The sequence below is a fragment of the Crocuta crocuta genome, unplaced genomic scaffold (assembly GCF_008692635.1).
Source record: "Crocuta crocuta isolate KB4526 unplaced genomic scaffold, BGI_CrCroc_1.0 scaffold143, whole genome shotgun sequence".
Classification (NCBI taxonomy): domain Eukaryota; kingdom Metazoa; phylum Chordata; class Mammalia; order Carnivora; family Hyaenidae; genus Crocuta; species Crocuta crocuta.
Window position 1 is genome coordinate 3,294,889 of NW_027529175.1, and position 18,982 is coordinate 3,313,870.

The following is an 18,982-nucleotide window of genomic DNA, read 5'->3' on the forward strand; positions in this document are numbered from 1 at the left end:
GGGGGGGGGGGGGGGGGTCCTCCCCACTGCCCTGTCTCCAGGCAGCTCTCCCCAGAGGCTCCCGCAGACCCGCTCCCAGGCCACCCCCTCTCACAGAACACAGGCAGGGGGGCAATCAGAAGCCCCTCCGCTTCTTGCCACCACCCAGAGGCGTCCACACCCCCAGGCTGGCCTTGCCACACACACCCCTGTCGAGGCTGGCCCCCTCATCCTGCTCCCTCCCCAGGCCAGGGGACCTCACTCCACCCACCCAGCGCTCACAGCCCCCCTCTCCAGTCCCCACCCTGCCCAGTCCTGTCTCCGCCTGCAGCTGCCTCCCCCGCCTCTGACACAACTGATCAGACCAGAAAGCAAGCCCATCCTGGTGTCAGAAGCGGACACTTCCCGGGCTCCCTAGTGCTCAGCACAGGGCAGCTTTGGGTCCTACAATCGCGCCCCGGTGTCCACCGCACCACGCCTCCTGCGTTCCCTCCCTCTCCCCTGCCCGGGCCTGGGATGCCTGGGCTCCTCAGGTTCCGACGCAGGGCCTGCTCCTTGGGGGCACGCTCTACCTAAGCAAGCTCTTCTGTTCCCACCTATCAAGCCATCCTGTCCCCCGTCATGGCCCCCAATCCGCAGCTCTGGCCCAAAAGTCCAGACCCACTCACCCAACTGCCTTCTGGATGCCTCCGCGAGGTCACCACACAGTCCCCACCAATCCCTTCCTACCTTCTCTGAGACCACTTCAGTCCTTGGGTTCCCCACATCAGGAAACGGTCCCACCACTCACAGCTGTTCAAGCCAGAAACTGCTTTCCTTCCCACACCCGAGCACCCCCTGACCCCACGGCACGTAATCAGTATCCAAGACCTGCCAAGGGGCACCTGGGTGGCTCAGTCGGTTGAGCGTCCGACTTCACCTCAGGTCATGATCTCACAGTTCATGGGTTCAAGCCCCGCGTCAGGCTCTGTGCTGACAGCTCAGAGCCTGGAGCCTGTTTCGGAGTCTGTGTCTCCCTCTCTCTTTGACCCTCCCCTGCTCACGCTGTCTCTCTCTCTCTCAGAAATAAATAAAACATTTTTAAAAAATTAAAAAAAAAAAAAGACCGGCCAACATTAGGTCTCAGTGTCTCCTGAACCCTCCTCCTCCACCCATCCCCCCAACAATGGCTACCTTTGGTAAGGGCCCCCTCTTCTGCCTAGATCACTGACCGCCAATGAGTCTGGTCCCCCTTCCTCCCGTCCTCCTCGAGGCTGCCATAGTGGGTGACATGTCTTCTGGAAGATTACGTTACGCTTCCACTTGGGACCCTTCCAAGACTTGTCAGGTGGCCGGCAGGGTCTCCCAGCCCCAACCACCACCCCCTCCAGCCTCACCACCCCCACCGCATTCCAGTCACACTGTGCTCATTCCGCCACACCTCACACAGCGTGAGCTTAAATGTGTGAACTGACTGTGAGTACATACTAGAGCACATCAAATAATGGTGACTTATCTAATATAATCCAAGATGGGGCCTCCAAAACTATTAACTGCCCAAAGTCCACGGCAACCTGAGGGTGAAGAATAGAGAAAGATGATAAAGCCCAAGGACGTTGGGGGAGGGGGGGGGACACATCACAGGTCCCTCCTGGCTCCTGACTTGGTGATGGGAAAAGCACACCGTGTGCCCCCCACGCTGGGCCATTCTACACGCGGCCCCTCACACTCACAGGAAGTCTGCAGTAGGCCCCATTCCACACGCGGTCAGACAAAGGCTGAGCCACCAAGCCACCAAACTCAGGTGGCATCACCTGACTGGGGAGGGGGCTAGAGTCATTTGTGGACCCTCCGGACACCACCTCCTCCCTTCTCCACAGCGTGGGGTAGGGGTGGGCTGGATGACGAGGGTCATTGCAGGTCCCATTTTCTACCACTCTAAACATGGAAAGGGGCCATGACCTACGGTCACCAAAATCTCAAGAAAGTACCTATCGCCCACGATTAAACACGTTCAACAGATGTGGCTTCTGCCTCACGAATGCAAGCCCAGGTGGTCACGTTCAACACAGACTCCCTTTAAGGCCCTGAAGAACAGGCGCTCACTGATCTGCCCCCGCGCCGCCACAACACGAGAGGCTGCGGGCCGTTGCTCCAGCACAGGCTCAGCGTGCCTCACACGAGCGGTATCTTGCACACACACGCACACGCACGCCCCCTCCTGCCAGCCTGCGGCTCCTCTCACATCCGCTGGTGGTGAGGGCCGGACAGCACACGAGGTCACTCAGCTCATCGCCGCCGCCGCCTCCCCATTCTCTTCAGGGAGTCCCTGCACCTGAGCCGCAGGACCGAACGAGCGACAGGTGGCCACAGACGCAAGAGACAGTGTGTGACGGAGTTCCAGGAAACGGGGCTGTCGATTCAGGCNGCCAGCCCCCCCAGCTCCGTCAAACACTTCCCGAAAACTCCCTCTGTCCGTCAGAAGCACTTGTCCAGTGAGATACTTCTTCCTTGAGCTGCAAGTTTCCCAACTCAAGAGACATACTTAACCCCTGGAAAAGTCACCCCGGCCCAGGGAGCGCCAGAAAGAGACTTTTGGCAAAAGCAGAAGGAAAAACTATAGAATGGGTCAGGAGGTTGGCCTTTGTTGAGGCAAGAAAATGGGAGCATTCAACAAGGGCAGACAAGACGGGGAGAGAGGAAGAGCCGCGGCCGCGGGGAGGTTCCGAGGCCTCCGAGGTCAAGGCTGAGGTTGGTTAAAGCAGGTTCCCAAGATTCAACAAAGGGCATTATTAACAGCGCATGAGTCAGAGTGGCCTCAGGTCAAGCACTTCAGCTGCTTTCAAGCCCTCCACTTTGAGGCAGCCCCTTCCAGAAGGAGGACTTCCTGTGGCACAAAGGGCCTCTGTGGGCCCTTCCCCGCTGCCTCTTTTCCCCGCGCAGAGCGGTGGCGCTCGGTCTTCCCTCCCTCCAAGTCAGACCAAGCACAGCACCCATCCTCTAGAGGGGCTGCGGCCCCGGCTGAAGGGCGAAAGTCACCCACTAAGAACTAAGGACAGCGAGAATCCAGAAGCATGAATCTAGAAGGTTCTCTGAAACGTGCATCTAGGATTCTTCATACGATGCGCTGGTGTGACCCCTCCTTGGCCCAGTCACCTCGGGCAGAATACTTAAGAGGTCTGTGATTGATGCTGTTTCTCTGTAACACGGAATCCGACCTCCTTCGACGTTGTGAGGATCAAATGGCCTCTGTCTGAGACTCGGCACGGTGCCAGTAGGGCCAGTGGGGGGGAGGGTCTTCGATGACTACGGGCCAGCCTCTGTCAAAGACGCCAGGAGCCATCACGGAGGCATCCTTCTCCTCACGGCTTGAGGGACGCCTCGCCTCCACCACAGGGCCAAGCACTAGGACAGACTTCCGCACAGAGCACCGTGGGGACACACAGGAGGGACGCACTGGGCACCCGGGGCTGACGGGGATTCATCGGCCGGAGAAGCAGGGAAGGGCATCCCAGGTGGAGCCCCCAGGGGGCAAAGGGCAGGGCTAGAAAACTTCAGCCCAGGGTCACACCAGCCCGACGGCCAAGCTGTGGCTTTTAGGCAGGGAGAGGGAGCTCATGCCCGGCCTTACGCTGCAAGACGAGTGACTTGTGCTGCTGCGTGTGGCTTCTCCCCTCACAATAAAAAGGAGCCCGTCTGGGTAAGAGCGGTGGTCACCAACCAGACAGCACACCCAGCACAGCCGCAGGAAATAAACTGCTCAAATATTCCCCAAGCAGGGCTGTGAATATGCGCCTTTCAAGTTAAAAAAAAAAAAAAAAAAAAAGTCATGCAAACCACAAAAAGATTCGGTTTTTCCGGATTCTGCACTGGGCTGTGGTGTCACTTTCTCAACAGTCTTCCATCTTGTTCACATGCGCCACCAGGAGCCAAAGCATCCCGTCCCAGAGAAAGGCGCGGGGCCAGCTCGGAGCCGCTGTGACACACCGACAGTGGGGTTCTAACATGACGGTGGTTTTATTCTTTAAAAAGTGCACCCAATACGAAGGGCTCCCCAGTGATTTGGAGAAATGAACAGGGAGCCCCTTACCCCCTGGCAATGTGAAACTACGGAGCGCCAGGCAGGCACAAAGCGAAGAGCGACAGGGTCCCCGGTTCAGGGAGGAAGGGCAGGGCTGCGACGAGCTGTGACAGGTGCGCCTTCTGGCTCCTCCACCTCATCCCCCTCACACGCACAGTGCGGACAAACAGGTCAAGGACACCCGACACGTGCGTGCCCGCCTGTACGAGGCGCTCAGCAGGTGCGCGCTGGGCCCGCCCGTCCCCGGTCCGGCTCCTCCTGGTCTCTCTGGCCCGCAGGCAGGTGTCACTCGAGTAGGGCAGGACTTGCACTCGGCCCTCAGTCTGCGCCGCAGGAAACTCCAGGAACACAAAACAAAAAGCTGCACTATTAAGCCTCTTATGTATTTTCCGCCCAATGCTACCTGCCAAATAAACCCTTCCAGTTGCCGGATTACAGAGGAGAATTAATGGCCTTTCCATTTATGATAAATACCCAATTACCACGTATAATATTATCCGAGAAGCCCTAAAGAAAATGCCTTGATCACTACCTTAACTTCAGGCATACTACCAAGCGCACACCCATGCTCACACGCACACGTGGGCACAGATGCTTCACGCACAAACCTCACACGCCCAAGCATGTGTGCACACACGTACATATTCTCTCTCTCTCTCACACACACACACACACACACACACCCACACACACCCAGAAAGAGCACACCCTGAATAAAACATCGGTCGGTCTTCCTAGCTCAAGAAATAGCCTGTGTTCCAACTTTTTAAATGTTTTCAATAAAATATGTAATTTATTCTGATAAACTCGGTAAAATGATACTAAATCAAAACACTGATATTTTTATAATTTTACGTATCTTTATCCCAATATTCTAAAAACATGGGCTTTCTTTTATTTATTTTTTAATTTTTAAATTTTTTTATTGTTTTTAAAGCATGGACTTTCTGACTCCCAAGAAACTTTTGCTGGGAGGGCTGGGGGAAGGGAGCCAAGTGAGTCCGTAATAAGACCCGGCCCCGCAGTCCGGGAGCTCACAGTGCAGCCGCAGCCGCAGCCGGAAGAAGACAAGGTCACACCTGATTAGGGGACAGAGAGGAGAGAGGACGAGGCTGGAGGAGGGGCGGGCGGGAGAGCAGTGTGGAGAGGAAGGGGGAGGCCTGCGGCCAGGTCACAGTGAGGACGAGGTATTCCAACTGAGGCTCAGGCTCCGAGGCTGGACACAGACTGAAGACAGCACCCACCGCCCTCCCAGGCACGGGGTGTGGGGGGGGGGGGGGGGGNTATTGTTTCTCTCTCAAAAATAAATAAACATTAAAAAATTATTTTGAAAAAAATTAAAAAGAGATTTAAGGGGTGCCTGGGTGGCTCAGTCAGGTGTGCATCCAACTTCGGCTCAGGTTGTGATCTCACGGTTCATGAGTTCGAGCCCCACGTTGGGCTTTGCACTGGCATTGCAGAGTCTGCTTCGGATTCTCGGTCTCCCTCTCTCACTACCCCTTCCCTGCTCGTGCTGTCTCTCTCTCTCTCTCAAATATAAAAGAAATGAACATTAAAAAAAATATATGTATGTATGTAAACATGCATACACACACACACACACACATACATATTTAAGAGTGGGTGATTACCCACAAAAACAATCCAGAAGGCTATGTACCAAAATGTGAACTGCTTCATTCAACAAAGAGAACTGAAGGCTTACAAGGCTCCGGGCAAGGGGCAAAGCCCAAGGGGCCCAGGGGAGAAGGGGTGAGAAGGTCCCTGCTCACGCTACAGGGACCAGAGGACTTCCAGACACACCAGGAGGTGACGCAGCGGCAGGTGGTGCTGACGGCGGGGGGTGGGGATGAAGCCAGCGGGGGACAGAGTGCTGGGCTCTACCGTAGGCAGGACGGCGGGCAGCGAGGCTTTTCCTGAGGAGGGGGCACTTGAGCAAACACCTGAATGAATGCTAACATTTATTCACCCCCTCCAGATGGTGGAACATGTGAGTTTGGGAGTTGTCTTTTTGCGTACCTGTATTTCTTAATTTTTCTGTCCTAAGAATATCGGTTGGGTCCCTTTTGAAAATTCAGAAGGAAACTAAGGCAGCGCCTAGGCACCTTCTGTAACTTCCATAGGCATAGAACCCAAGCTTTCTGGCAAAGGAACCCAGGTCCTTTCTCTTCAAGTCACCGATGACTAGTCCTGGTACTGCATTGACTTACTCATGCAAGTGCCCACTCCCAGCCTCCATGCCCCAGGGCCCAGGCCTCTGCACGCCGCCCCCCTCTTCTGCACACCAGCTTTTGAGGCGGTCCCTCTTTCCCGTGACTTGAGGCACCAGGACCTCTGATGCCTTCTGACTTTCCTTCCCCAGCACAGCCCCAACCGCTGGCTCAGCATCGACTCCTCGGGGAGCCCAACGGGCCTCTCTGATGCGCTGCCCAAAGCTCGGCCCTGGCTTCCCCCCACTCCCCAGACAGACTCTTACCCAGTCTTCCTCCTCCGGTAAGGAGCGCCATCACCGACGCCAGCCGCTTAAGACCAACGCCGCCATGCCACCCCGCCGCCTCTCCTGCCCTCACACCCTGCGTCTACCAGCTCCCGCTTGAACAGAGCCACCGCGCGGCCCCCTCTCGCCAGCCCTGCTTTGGCCAGGCTGGGTCGGGCCACTGACGTGAAAACTTGCCAACATGCCAGGAGCTGCCGGCTGTGTCTTTTAGCTGCTGGAAAGGGCTAAGCCCTCATCTACACTCCCCTCCCTGGCCTACAAGGGCCCGTGCAATCAGGTCCCGGCTTCCAGCTCTGGGGTCACTCCTTCTGACCCCGACCCCTGGGTGCCCCAGCTACAATGGTCTTCCTGTGGGCCTCCAACTGCACCAGGCTTTGGCTTCCCTGCACATCTGCTTCCTCTGCCAGCAGCACCCCTCCTCCAGGCTCTACGGGCTTTGCTGTCTCAAACTGGCACACATCTGCTCACATATCACCTTCTTTAAAAAGCGGAACCCGTCCCCATTCCTCTGACACGCAGCCCCTAACCTCTGCTTTATTTTTTAAATAACACTCGGGCTCCCATGCCAAATTACATATTTATACAGTGTCTCTCTCTCCATCGACAAGAACGCAAGCCCCTGAAGAACGTGAACTATGCCTACTTCACCCCTGCATCCTCAGCACTGACGCTTGGCAGGGGCAAAAATAAACACATCTGCAATGAACGAGTCAAGGAGTGTGCTAGGCTCCGGCACAAACACACAGAACGACAGAACAGACTTCCGTTTTCAGGAGCAAAGAGGCAAACCCGGGATCTTAACAAGTCTCCCACTGAAAAAGCTTAAAGGCTGAATAAAATATAACTGCATCACTTTATTACACTCCGAAACGTAAGAAAGGAATCCAAAGGCACCAAAAAGGCAAATCTAAAGAAGAAATGTAAGTAGGGGGCGCCTGGGTGGCTCAGTCGGTTAAGCATCCGACTTCGGCTCAGGTCATGATCTTACAGTTCATGGATTTAAGCTTGGTGCTGACAGCTCAGAGCCTGGAGCCTGCTTCCGATTCTGTGTCTCCCCCTCTCTCTGTCCCTCCCCCCACTCAAAAATAAACATTAAAGAAAAAAGAAATATAAGTAGATAACTCAGCTTTCTCTCTGAGGTAATAAAGAGAGATAAAGAAAGAAAATATAAAAGAAAGATTAGACTTGGAAAAAACAACGAAGCCTAACTTAACATCTAAGAAAGTTCCAGAGGGAGACAACCTTTTTAAAGATTTATTTATTTATTTTTGAGAGTGAGAGAGAGAGAGAGGGAGGGAGGGGCAGAGAGAGGGGGAGACACAGAATCCGAAGCAGCTCCAGGCTCTGAGCTGTCAGCACAGAGCCCGATGTGGGGCTCGAACCCACGAGCTGCAAGACCCTGACCTGAGCCAAAGTCGGATGCTCAACCGACTGAGCCACCCAGGTGCCCCCAGAGAACTTAATTTCTAAACTGAGAGAGAGAAAATGGAGGTGGGGGGGCATGATGGAACTCGATCGAAACAAAAGACCAAAACAAAATAGAACAGAACAAAACATGCCACCAGAACTGTAGCGAGCAGAAGGCACTGGAACCAGAAGAGCTGCTTCCTACCACCACTTCTGATCAAACTGCACTGGAGGCACCCGCAATGCAATAAGGAAAATGAGTAAAGTGAGAAAAGAAGCAACAAACAGTACGATGCGCGGACGCCGGGGTTTCAGCAGCGCTGAAGGACACCTAGAAGGAAGAGCCAGCTGGGCGCGGAGCCAGGCCGAGCGCTTGCCTCCACCCACCGGGAGGGAGCTACCCCTTACTTTACAGACAAAGACATGAGACTCAGATAAGTGAACACATCTTGCCCAAAGCCACCTGGCAAGTAAACGGTTGGTTTTGANACAGGTTCAGAAGAAAGAACTGGTCTTGGACAAAAAAAACACTGGTCCAGGCCCCATACGTCAGAGGACCCGCGGCCCAACCACACGTGTGCCACAGGCCAGCCGCGTCCTGCCCCAAGTGTGCACTCTTCTAATGTCCCCGCCTCCGCACGCGCTGTCTCCTCCACCTCCCTTGTCTGCCTGAAGGGCCTGTGTCTGTGAAACCCACACCGCCCTGTGAAGTCTTCCCCAAGCTGCCCCACCCTGCACGGAAGCCTAAGGCCCCTCCAGGTCTGTAAGAAGACCTGGCGTTTGGAAGTCTCTGCAAGCTCTTCAGGGGCAAGAACTGAGTCTCAACCATCATGGACCCCAGGGCCCTAGCACAAGACGTGAGGCACACTCGGTGGACAAGAGGCTCTGCGGAATGGGTGAACTGACTGCATGGACGCGTACAGGCACAAGAGGGCCGGTCACCTGGTGCAGCCCCCCAGCACCCAGGTGAACTGTCCCTCCGCGGGGTGCCCTAACCGACGGTTGGAAACGAGCACAGCGCTCGCTCAGCTGCCTGCACAGCCATCGCTCAAAGCAGCTGGGTGCCAGGAGGACTACAGTGTACGTGAGCCTTGCGGGGAGTTTTCATCATTGTGACAGCATCTACCGTCCCAAACTCGCATTCCTCACCCGTAGCAGCCGGTCTACCGATCGCCCGTAGGAGCGAATGCACTGCCTTGGAGTTCGATGTTAACTGTGCAAAGATGTCCCCCCGCAAGTGGCCCTGGTGCTTCTGCGCAGCCTGGGGCTCCTGCTCCATGACACGCTCCCTGCACCGTGTGGGCCAGACCCAAGTGAACCTGCACGAACGGGCTCCCGGGTGGTGAGTTAACGGAACTGCTCCGCTTTCCAGGTCAACAGGTATTTGGTCATCAGACCACCGTGCCCTGTGGTTTTTCTTTATATGTCAGTTTACAGTGAAAAGACCCACAAAGAGGTCACTCTGTCGTCCCTGGGCTGCCCGGTGCCTCATTCATCTTGCTGTACTAGCCCTACCGATACTGAACCCAGAGACAGAATTCCAAATTGGGAAGGGCAACGTTTTATTAGCCTATTAAGTACATCAACAACATCTTGTCAAATAAGCAAAATCATTCTCCGCTGAGCTCCCTTATGGACTCCACCGCAGAACAATCCTGATGGGAAACAAGACTGAGTATGAAATTTGCTGCACAGGCTTCACGTGGAAAAAAACAGAAAATTCTCATCCCGTAGTATTATGATGGCCACTGACACACATTTCACATTCAGGGTACTTTCTGTTATATTCTTTAAATTAACCAAAACTAGAACAATATGCTTCACGAGCCCACAGAGATTCTCTTCTGATGATTCACTAATGATAGAGTCTAATGAGAAAAAAACTTACGCCTGATTCCCAGGGCTAGAGCAGGTGACAACCAGGCACCCAGTCTGTCACCTGGAGCCCCAGCAGAACGGAAGGTGCAAATGCGCTCAGACCTGCCTGGTGACACAGGATGACAGTGCCTTCAGAAGCAACCTCCGTGGAAAGGGGACCATTGCAACTCATTCATTCATTCAAATTCATGGTCCATGTTTTCAATTGTTACTTCCCCTCATATTGTCTGTCTGTCTGTCTGTCTCACACACACACACACACACACACACACACACACACACTCCTCTCTCTACCTGGCCCTAGGACCTAGGATCTAGCTGGGATACTGGATAAAGGTTTTTCAAGGCCTCAGAGAAGGTTCTAAGGCCACCACTAGGGGCTGTCCTGGAGAGAAGCCCCCCTGACAGAGACGGAAGTGAGGAAGGCCCATGACATAGGCAGCACAAAGTCTCAGAGCTGGGACAAAAGCGGCCCCAGGGGTCGTCCTTAACGCCTCCTCAGTCTGCAGCAAAGCCAGCACCATACCCCCTTCACATCTTTAAATTCCCAGGCATACCAGCGTTCACAGTAACGTGAGCAGAAGCTGGGGCCAGGAGGAATACCAAACGTTACCTACTGACTAGGGCAATGGTATGTTAGTATTTACGGACACACATATTTACATATATAATTATAAATACACACACATATATATTAAGAAGGCCAATGATAGGTTGAGAAAAGGAAACCAATGTACTGAAAATCTAACAGTAAAGGTGAAATGCTAGTTGGAGAACCCAGGGGACTACATTACGGGAGAAGTGAACCCAGCCACTCCCTGCTCACCCCTTCTTTAGCCCTTGGATGAGGTCACCTGGCTCTTCCACTGCAGGCAGCAGCTTCCCAGGGATGAGGACAGAAGTGGCTGCCTGCACAGCAGGAGGGACGGCACGGTGCCGATGCCTCTGCAGAAACACACTGCGCACATAGCCGACCTCACTCTTAGGGTTTATACATTAAAACAGGTATAAAGTTACTGACCACAATTTCAAATACAAGTAAAGTTTTTATGAAAATGCCTGTTCCTGGGGGGTGCCTGGGTGGCTCAGTGGGTTAAGTGTCTGACTCTTTGATTTCGGCTCAGGTCATGATCTTAAGGTTCGTGGGTTCGAGCCCCGCATGAGGCTCCATGCTTCGTGGAGCCTGCTTGGGATTCTGTCTCCTTCTCTCTCTGCCCCTCCCCTGCTCTCTCTCTCAAAATAAACATTAAAAAATTTTTTTAATAAAAAATAAAAGAAGAAAATGTCTGTTTCCCTTCAGCATATTTGTTTCAGAAATTCTTGAAGGCATATACTCTTAAATACTTCAGAAAATATAGGTAAGTACTATTCTGTGAGACTTAAAGGTGGCGTTGGGGCCGTAGCAGGGTCTAAGAATGCCAGTTACCTGCTGCTCTCAGTAGGTCTCTATTTGCATCTAATTTGCATACTTGAATTTCAGAAGGATTCAAATTCCATTTTTAGGAGAGACTTTTAATTGATTCTGAAAAGTTGTGAGTAAACTCCATTTTTATGTATTAAATCATTACCCTCTTTTTTCTTTTCTTTTCTTTTTTTTTATATGATAACCTATTGTTTTCAAGTTTGCCACTTTCCGAAACCTGGGTGGTCCAGACCTAGTGCCATGAATAAGTTCCCAGAGGGACCAAGATGCCCCCAGGCTTGAGAGTTTGTTTGGGTTTTTCCCCCACATCCTGAAGAATCCTCTTTCAAAGAACTTAGTACTGTTGTCTGTTTCTTGTATTTGTTGTGAATTTATTAGGTTTGAATTTCTGGGGACACCTGTGTGGCTCAGTCGGTCGAGTGTCTGACTCTTCGTTACGGCTCAGGTCATGATCTCACAGTTCATGGGCTCGAGTCCGGAGTCAGGCTCTGCGCTGACACTGTGAAGCCTGCTCGGGATTCTCTCTCCCTCTCCCTGCCCCTCCCCGGCTCATTCTCTCTCTCTCTCTCAAAATAAAGAAATAAACTTTTTTTTAAAAGAAATAAACTTTTAAAAGTTTGGATTTCCCAGCTAGCAGGTAATCATATAACGAGGTACACTTACAACAGTTAATAACTGAGTAAGGCCTGGTTTAGGGGTAAAGCAAGAGGAACTTTATACCAAAGAAAACTCTATTTTTAAGAAAAAAATCTTTCTCAGAGGGAGAAATGTCTGCGCACTTCGGGCTTCAGGTAATTCACCTAGACCTGTACCAGGCGGTACTCACTTTGGGAAATCACTGCACAGAAGCTGAATACTTGAAAATGGACTCCTCAGAAGAAAAAAGGCCATTCGTAGCCAAGTCCTATTAATCGTGAGATAATATGTGGAGAAGGCGGGGAGAAGAGAGGCCAGTAGCCCACAACGACCAACAAGCTGTGTGACCTTGGACAAGTCAACAAAGCGTGTCGCAGTGCCTCTTGGTCTTAATTCCTTTGCTTACAAAAAAACTAAATGAAGGGCCTGACTCTACAGCCTGCAGGAGCCGTTACTACCCTGCATAGCGTGTTCCCATCTTCTTAACCATGCCGCCAAATAACAGCAGAATTACACGGTGGGGCAAAGCCGAGGACTAACGAAGTATAAAAAGAAAGGGGGCGGGGCGGGGAGGCTTGTTTTTACTCCTGGCATCAATCTCAGACCTGCAAGGCACGTTTCCGCCTGAAGTCATGACACCGCTCTGTTATTTTCCATAAACGCAGCGTTTAAAGTTCATCTAGAATTCAGTAGGAGATCGCAGTGTGAAGGAGGAGAAGAGTCCAAGGAGCTACCCAGAATTACACCAGCGAGGGCAAAACCTGCGGGCCCCGCTAAGGTCCAGGGGAAACAGTGTATGTTTGGGAGATTTCTAAAAAACAGGAAAGCACAACCCTGAAAGGGTTCAAAACGCACAAATCGACGAGGTGACGGCCTACCAAGAAAATCCGCTTCTCTGTGTGGCACGGACTGAACCGGCCTGGCACTTTCCGGAAAATAGAAAGAGGATCCGGACACCGCCTTTCTAATGCTCACGCCGAAAGGTAATCCAGGAAGTATATTCACTTCGTGAAGGCTCACTCGAGTGCCGGGATTTTAAAAGCCCTTCTAACCAGAAGCGCGGGACCGCACACACCAAAAGGAGGGAGGGGAGCCACAATTTTTCAATTCCAGAACATGACTTCCGAGATAGGAAACAATTCAATATGCATGTGAGGCTGCTCAGTGATGGGAACAATAGAACTTTTCACATTCCACTATGTACTAAGAATACAGACACAGGGGCTGCAGTGGGAGGGGGCCGAGGGNCGCCACATGCTAATTCCGGGAGTCTGGGGCAGACGGCCATGAAACAGCAATTACTGTCGACCTGAGAAGCTAATTTGTTCCCTTCTTCTGACAAGTCCCATTTTCATGTTTGTAGGTTAGATGTGGCTGCGAAGAAAGGAAAGCACGCAGAGACATAATATGCCCGACAGGAGGAAAAGGAACCAACCCCGTTAGCAGTTAACTCAAGTAACTCATGCAGCTACCAGGTAAGAAAAAAACACAGCTGGACGTGTGTAAGCTGGTCTAAGCCGTGCCCAAGTTTCTAATTTAGTCCATCTCTTTGGGAAAGAAGCCTGCGTGGATGCTCTCAAACCAGTCAAGGTGATAAAGCTCAGTCTTTCATTTGTTTAGGCCAAAATCTATCCACCAAGCAAGAAATCAAACATTTACTCTGACATTTTCGCCAAGCATTCTGGAGAGAACACTCCACGCTGGCTCAGTTAATACTGAACTCGGTGAATGTTTCCACCGAGAAGCTCTAAGATGAGGTGTGTTTCAAAGGTGGGGTTTCTGTTAAACCCAAGCGCTCGGAGGAAAATGAAACAAATCAATGAAGGCTCTGCTTCTGCAAAGGTCTCCCTGAAAGGAAATGCACGCCTTAGATGGCACACTCACAGTTTTCCGCCAAATGCCAGCTTCCACTGCTTCACTCGGCAGCGCAGCCTCCGTACCTGCCTCCTCCCGGCCCTGCTGGTGTGTCTGACCTCCAGCTCCCCGCCGAATTCTCCCAGCACGTTTCATCATTTCCTGTTGGCTGTGGACTCCTTGCAGCGAGATAAGGCGAGCTGCGGGCACCCTACAGCCGCCAGGACCTCAGACCTCGGCTCCAGGCCCGCTGGGACCACCACGGAGGGGCTTTCTTTTCGGGAAGCGGCCCCCCAGAAACCTCGGTATTCGAGAGAGGGTCAGACGGAGGGGATCTGAGAACAAAAGTCCTATGACCTCCCCCCCAAAAATCAGCTTGTCCATCAACTGACTTACACTGCGTAGGACAGCCCTAGAATCTGCTGCACTGGGGGTCCTTGCACGTAGGAGCTCTGCAGCTAAGGTGCCAGGCGTCACAGGAGTCAACGGGACAGGGACGACTTGCAGGGGATAACCTCACGCTGTCCCTACATGTAAAACTCAACTGCTCTTTGTGACTCCATATAGCGGGGCCGGAGCGGCTCAGCGGGGGTGGGGGGGGCCGGAGTCAGGCTCAGAGCTGGAGACTCCAGTCTCTCGGGCTCCGAAGGCACTCAAATGCGCAAGTGTGAGTCGCCAGAAGTAAAAACTAAACCCAGGAAACACCTTTCTCTCTGGAGTTTTACAAAGCGTTTAAAGTGAAGGAAAAAGCGAATAATATAACTGTAGGGAGAGCTCTAAACACGTGCGCCAATGAGAACACATACTGTATAATTCCCCTTGATACAGTAAAGAGCAGGCACCAATATTCTACACTGACTGACGCCGGGGCAGAACGGGAAGGGACTGGGCAGGAAAGGGTTCCCGGGAGCACTTCTGGGCAGGGCTCTGTTTCCTGAGCTGGGTGTGTGCTCGTTTGTGAAAATTCACTGGTACACAAACTTATAATACGTGCACGCGTATGCTTATGTTATGTCTCAATAAAGTGTTTTAAAAACGTATGCAACAGTATCAAAAAATACAGACACTACAAAAAAGGGCAGGTATTGAACCTAATGTGCACAAACACAAGAAACAAAGACTTTCATATCTCAGTTTCCCCGAAGTACCCTCCCAGAAGATACACGCGCACCCCCACCCCTTCGGGGGGGGTGGCCAGAACTGCATCCTTCCCTCCTTGCAACATAGCCTCTGGCCTCCCCTTATGACACAAAAGAGAATAGGTTAAAAATATCTTCCCAAAATCTGGTGTTTAGAAATGTCTCAGTGGAAAAACACCAGTAAACCCAGGGCCCTGTCAATGCAAGGCTCAGTCACTTGACACATGCTAAGAATTTACGCCACTTGGAGAAGTATCGCATTGCCCTCTGCTCCCCGCCTCCCCAAAAGAAAATCCCCACAAGTCAACCCGACGCAGACTTCCCCGTGTCCCCCAGCAGTTGGCTCGGCTTCACCTGCACCCTTACAGAGGGGCCCACGCTGGAGGTCTGGGCCAGCGCACCCGGCCTGCGGCAGCCATGGCCTGCAGGGAGGGGGCTGCTTCGTCCTGGGGACTGCTGCGAGGTTAATGGCCCCCAAGGTCATTTTGCCCTGTGACGGACACTAAGGCTGGGGAAGCTAAGTAAGGTTTCTAGAGACTACTTCAGTGTACCTGACCACGACACACAGACAGGCTTTCTAAAACTAATGGCCTGGCAGTCACCTTCCAAAGCGTTTGAACTAAATTTAAGCAGCACAGAAGTATGGTCACAAAAGTCCTTTTCTGGGGATGTTTTCTTCTGCTAAGAAATAATAAACACCTGAGTTCTGGCAGAGCGAGCTGATTACCTACCTCTCCTTTCCATCGGCCAGCATGACGGAGATCTCTTTGCCCCAGAGTCCCCTTAGGGCCCTTGGTTAGGAGAGAGGATGATCATGGCAGGGGAGATTTATTCATTTGGGGTTTTTTCCTTTAAGACCTTCATTCGCTTTACTTTTTTTTTTGTAATCCAACAAACACAAGCTGCTTGGTAAACACGTATACAATGCTTACTTTATGGTTGATCGTGGAAATAATCCTATCAGGGCATCTTGCCTCTTCCATTTCCTCGCTGAGATAACTGAGGTCCAGAAATATCATATTACCCGCCCTGTGTCCCAAAGCTGGCACATGGGGTAGCTAAGCTCTGAACCCAGGCAGTCAGCTTCCAGAATCCTGCTGTTAGCCACTACCCCACAGTGCCTCTCCATTCTGGTTCCCCCGATAAACCAGAACTGGACCTTGGAGACAGCTGCTGTGCAATAAAAATCTGATTGGAAGAGAGTTAAGAATGCAGACGGCGGGGGCGCCTGGGGGGCTCAGGCGGCTAAGCCTCCAACTCTTCATCTCTCACGGACGCACGATCTCGCGGTATGTAGGTTTGAGCCCCGCGTCAGGCTCTGTGCCCACGACTTGGAGCCTGCTTGGGATCCTCTCTCTGCCCCTCCCCCGCCTGTGTTCTCGCTCTCAAAATAAATAAATAAACTTAAAAAAAAAAAAAGAATGCAGACAGCATAGACAGAGCTGCTTTTGTGACCATACTTCTGTGCTGCTTAAATTTAGTTCAAACGCTTTGGAAGGTGACTTCACTATGAAGTAATGAGCCCAGCTTTCCTTCCAGTGTGGCTGGGGCATCCTCTCCCCCTCCCCACCACCTGGGCCACCCTCACCACTGGGTTCCCAGAGGAGACAGCCGTCCTGCCCCTCGTCCTGTCCCTCTGGCAGAGGACAAGTCTGGCTGAGGCGGCTCTCCTGCCCTAAGGCAGGCCTGGGACCGGAAGCATTGCTCCAGGGAGACCCACCTGCTAACCTCTGGCACGTGGTACCTAAACTGGTATTTCCAGTTCCAATCTGGTTTCTGTCACCGGACTTGAAATCACTGGGCATTCATTCAACAAACATCAGCGGCAGGCACAGTGCTTAAGGCCTCGGGGGTCCCTTGGTTGTGAAAGCCAAGGTCACTGACTGCTCAGTGTCGGGGCAGGACAGATGTGTAAGTAATAAAAATGACACGGATTGATGACGGCTGGAAGGAACACATGCCCCAGGACGAGGAACACTGTGCGGTGACCCAGGGCGGGCAGCAGGCTCGGGGAAAGGGCAGGAGAGAGTTCTCCAAGAGCTCGTCTTCACCCAACTCAAACCATGTAGATTAAGGCAGAAAAAATTCAGAGACTGAGTCCCACAAGCTGGCTAAAAACTACCAGAGCCTTCGTCACCTCAGTCCTCACACTGCGGTCATCTGCCCCGCGTGAGCCACAGACATCAGGACGTCACCACACAGGCCGCCTCTTCTCTCTTGACACCTTTGTTATGTTACATGACAGGCGCGGGGCGGGGTGCTGCCTTTACTGAGCTCTTCTAAAAGGCTCCATAGGGGGCGCCTGGGGGGGCTCAGTGGGTTAAGCGTCCGACTTCAGCTCAGGTCATGATCTCACGGTTTGTGAGTTCGAGCCCCGCGTCGGGCTCTGTGCTGACAGCTCCGAGCCTGGAGCCTGCTGTGGATTCTGTGTCTCCCTCTCTCTCTGCTCCTTCCTTGCTTGTGCTCTGTTTCTCTCTGTGTCTCTCAAAGTTTTTTTTACAAAATAAAATTAAATAAATAAATAGATAAATAAATAAATGACTCCCTTTCCCTAAGAAAGGTACCACTAGCCCCGTTTTACGGAAGGGGAACCACCACAGAGAGGTTAAGCAACCGGGCCAGTACCACCCGGCAAATAATGGCAGAGTAGGATTCAAGGTCAGGTCTACCAGATGCCTTCAAAGCCCATCATCTCTCCACCAGGCTGGTGCCTCCCACGGAGCCAGACTCCCGAAGGACACAAGGACACGTGGCAACAGGTCATGTCCCATGGGGGCAAGAACAGGATTTCCACTACGTGATCTTCCCCCCCATTTCGCTACTGGTCTGCGCTTGCTCTGACGCCACCCTTTTTCCAAAACAGCTTTAGCTACTTGGGATTCACATGCCATACACTTCAGTCATTTACAGCATATCTAATTCAACGGTGCTTAGTGTGTTTAGAGAGTTGTGCAAGCAACGTCCCGATTTTATGACATTGTTATCGCCTCAGAACGAAACCCGTGCGCTTTAGCTGCCACCGCCGTCTTCTCCCCTCTTCCCTGCCCCTTCCCCTGCCCCACGCAACCAGTGACTCTTGCAAGGTGACCCTTAAAGAGGTTCTGGACACACAGTCATCAGGATGTTAATTAAACAGGGCAGGTGCAGTTCTGGGCTTCTGCACGGAAAGTGAACAGATGAGCCAGGCCAGGGCAAGGAGAAGCCGGACAGCTCAGAGGCAGGCGCTGGGGTGAGAGGTGGAGGGAGCCGGCAGCCCCGTGCTAGGTGGGCTCCACGGTTCTCGTGCCCCTGAACTCAGCGAGCCCTAAATGCAGAGCCTGGTGGTCTAGCACCTGCCGGGATGGCAGAAGTCACGCAGAAGCTCTAGAAGAGCCCCTCTGGTCACAGGGCCCCACCCCGTTAGCAATGCCCATCTCCCCATCTCCGGAAAGGCAAACAGGATCGTACCTAGTACCGCAGGCTGGTGCTGACCAGAGCACAGTCGTTCCGAGAAGCCACCTCTCCAAGATTATCAGGCCTAGTGATGGCCTGGGTGGGAAGGCGCCCCCTCTTCCTCCCAGCCTTCCTCAAGTGCTAAGGAGAGTCGGGACACGGGGATCCACAAACAAGCCAGCACGCACTTCCGTGGGGCCCTGACTTCTCTGTCACGCTTCTCCACAGGGGACGCCGGAGCTCAGCAGTGGCGTTCACAGCATCACCACCATCACTGACACTGAAAAGGAAGGAGCTTCTGACAGATGCAAACGGGTGAATCACAGAACCTGATGGTGAGCAAAAGGGAGCAGATGCCAAAGGGTGCACACTGTGTGTTTACTGACATGAAGTTCTAAACAGGCCAAACAAATCCACAGCGACAGATCAGTGTGGGCCGGGCAGGGGCGGCGGGGTGGTGCTGAGCGCACGGGGCTCAAGGGAAGTTCTGAAGCGCTGGAAATGTTCTCTGTCTCGCTTGGGGCAGTGGCTACATGGGCGTATGCATTTGTCAAAGCTGCTAAATGGGGCCATTTGGTTGTATGTACATTAATATCTCAATGAGAAGGAAAGGTGAGGGGAGCAGGCAAGGAACTGGGAACGTGGCCGGGGCGGGGAGTGGGGGGGGAGAGGCGGGA

The 18,982-nt window shown here is 52.7% G+C and overlaps 1 protein-coding gene across 1 annotated transcript in view; it reads right to left on the reverse strand.

Annotated features, from left to right (window-relative positions):
* PACSIN2 (protein kinase C and casein kinase substrate in neurons 2) overlaps positions 1–13,860 on the reverse strand; it is an 80,963-nt gene extending 67,103 nt beyond the window's left edge. The window contains exon 1 of the mRNA XM_077757993.1: positions 13,765–13,860. The gene's annotated coding sequence lies outside the window, so the exon portion shown is untranslated. The remainder of the gene's footprint in view (positions 1–13,764) is intronic.
* Between the last annotated feature and the right edge of the window lie 5,122 nt (positions 13,861–18,982).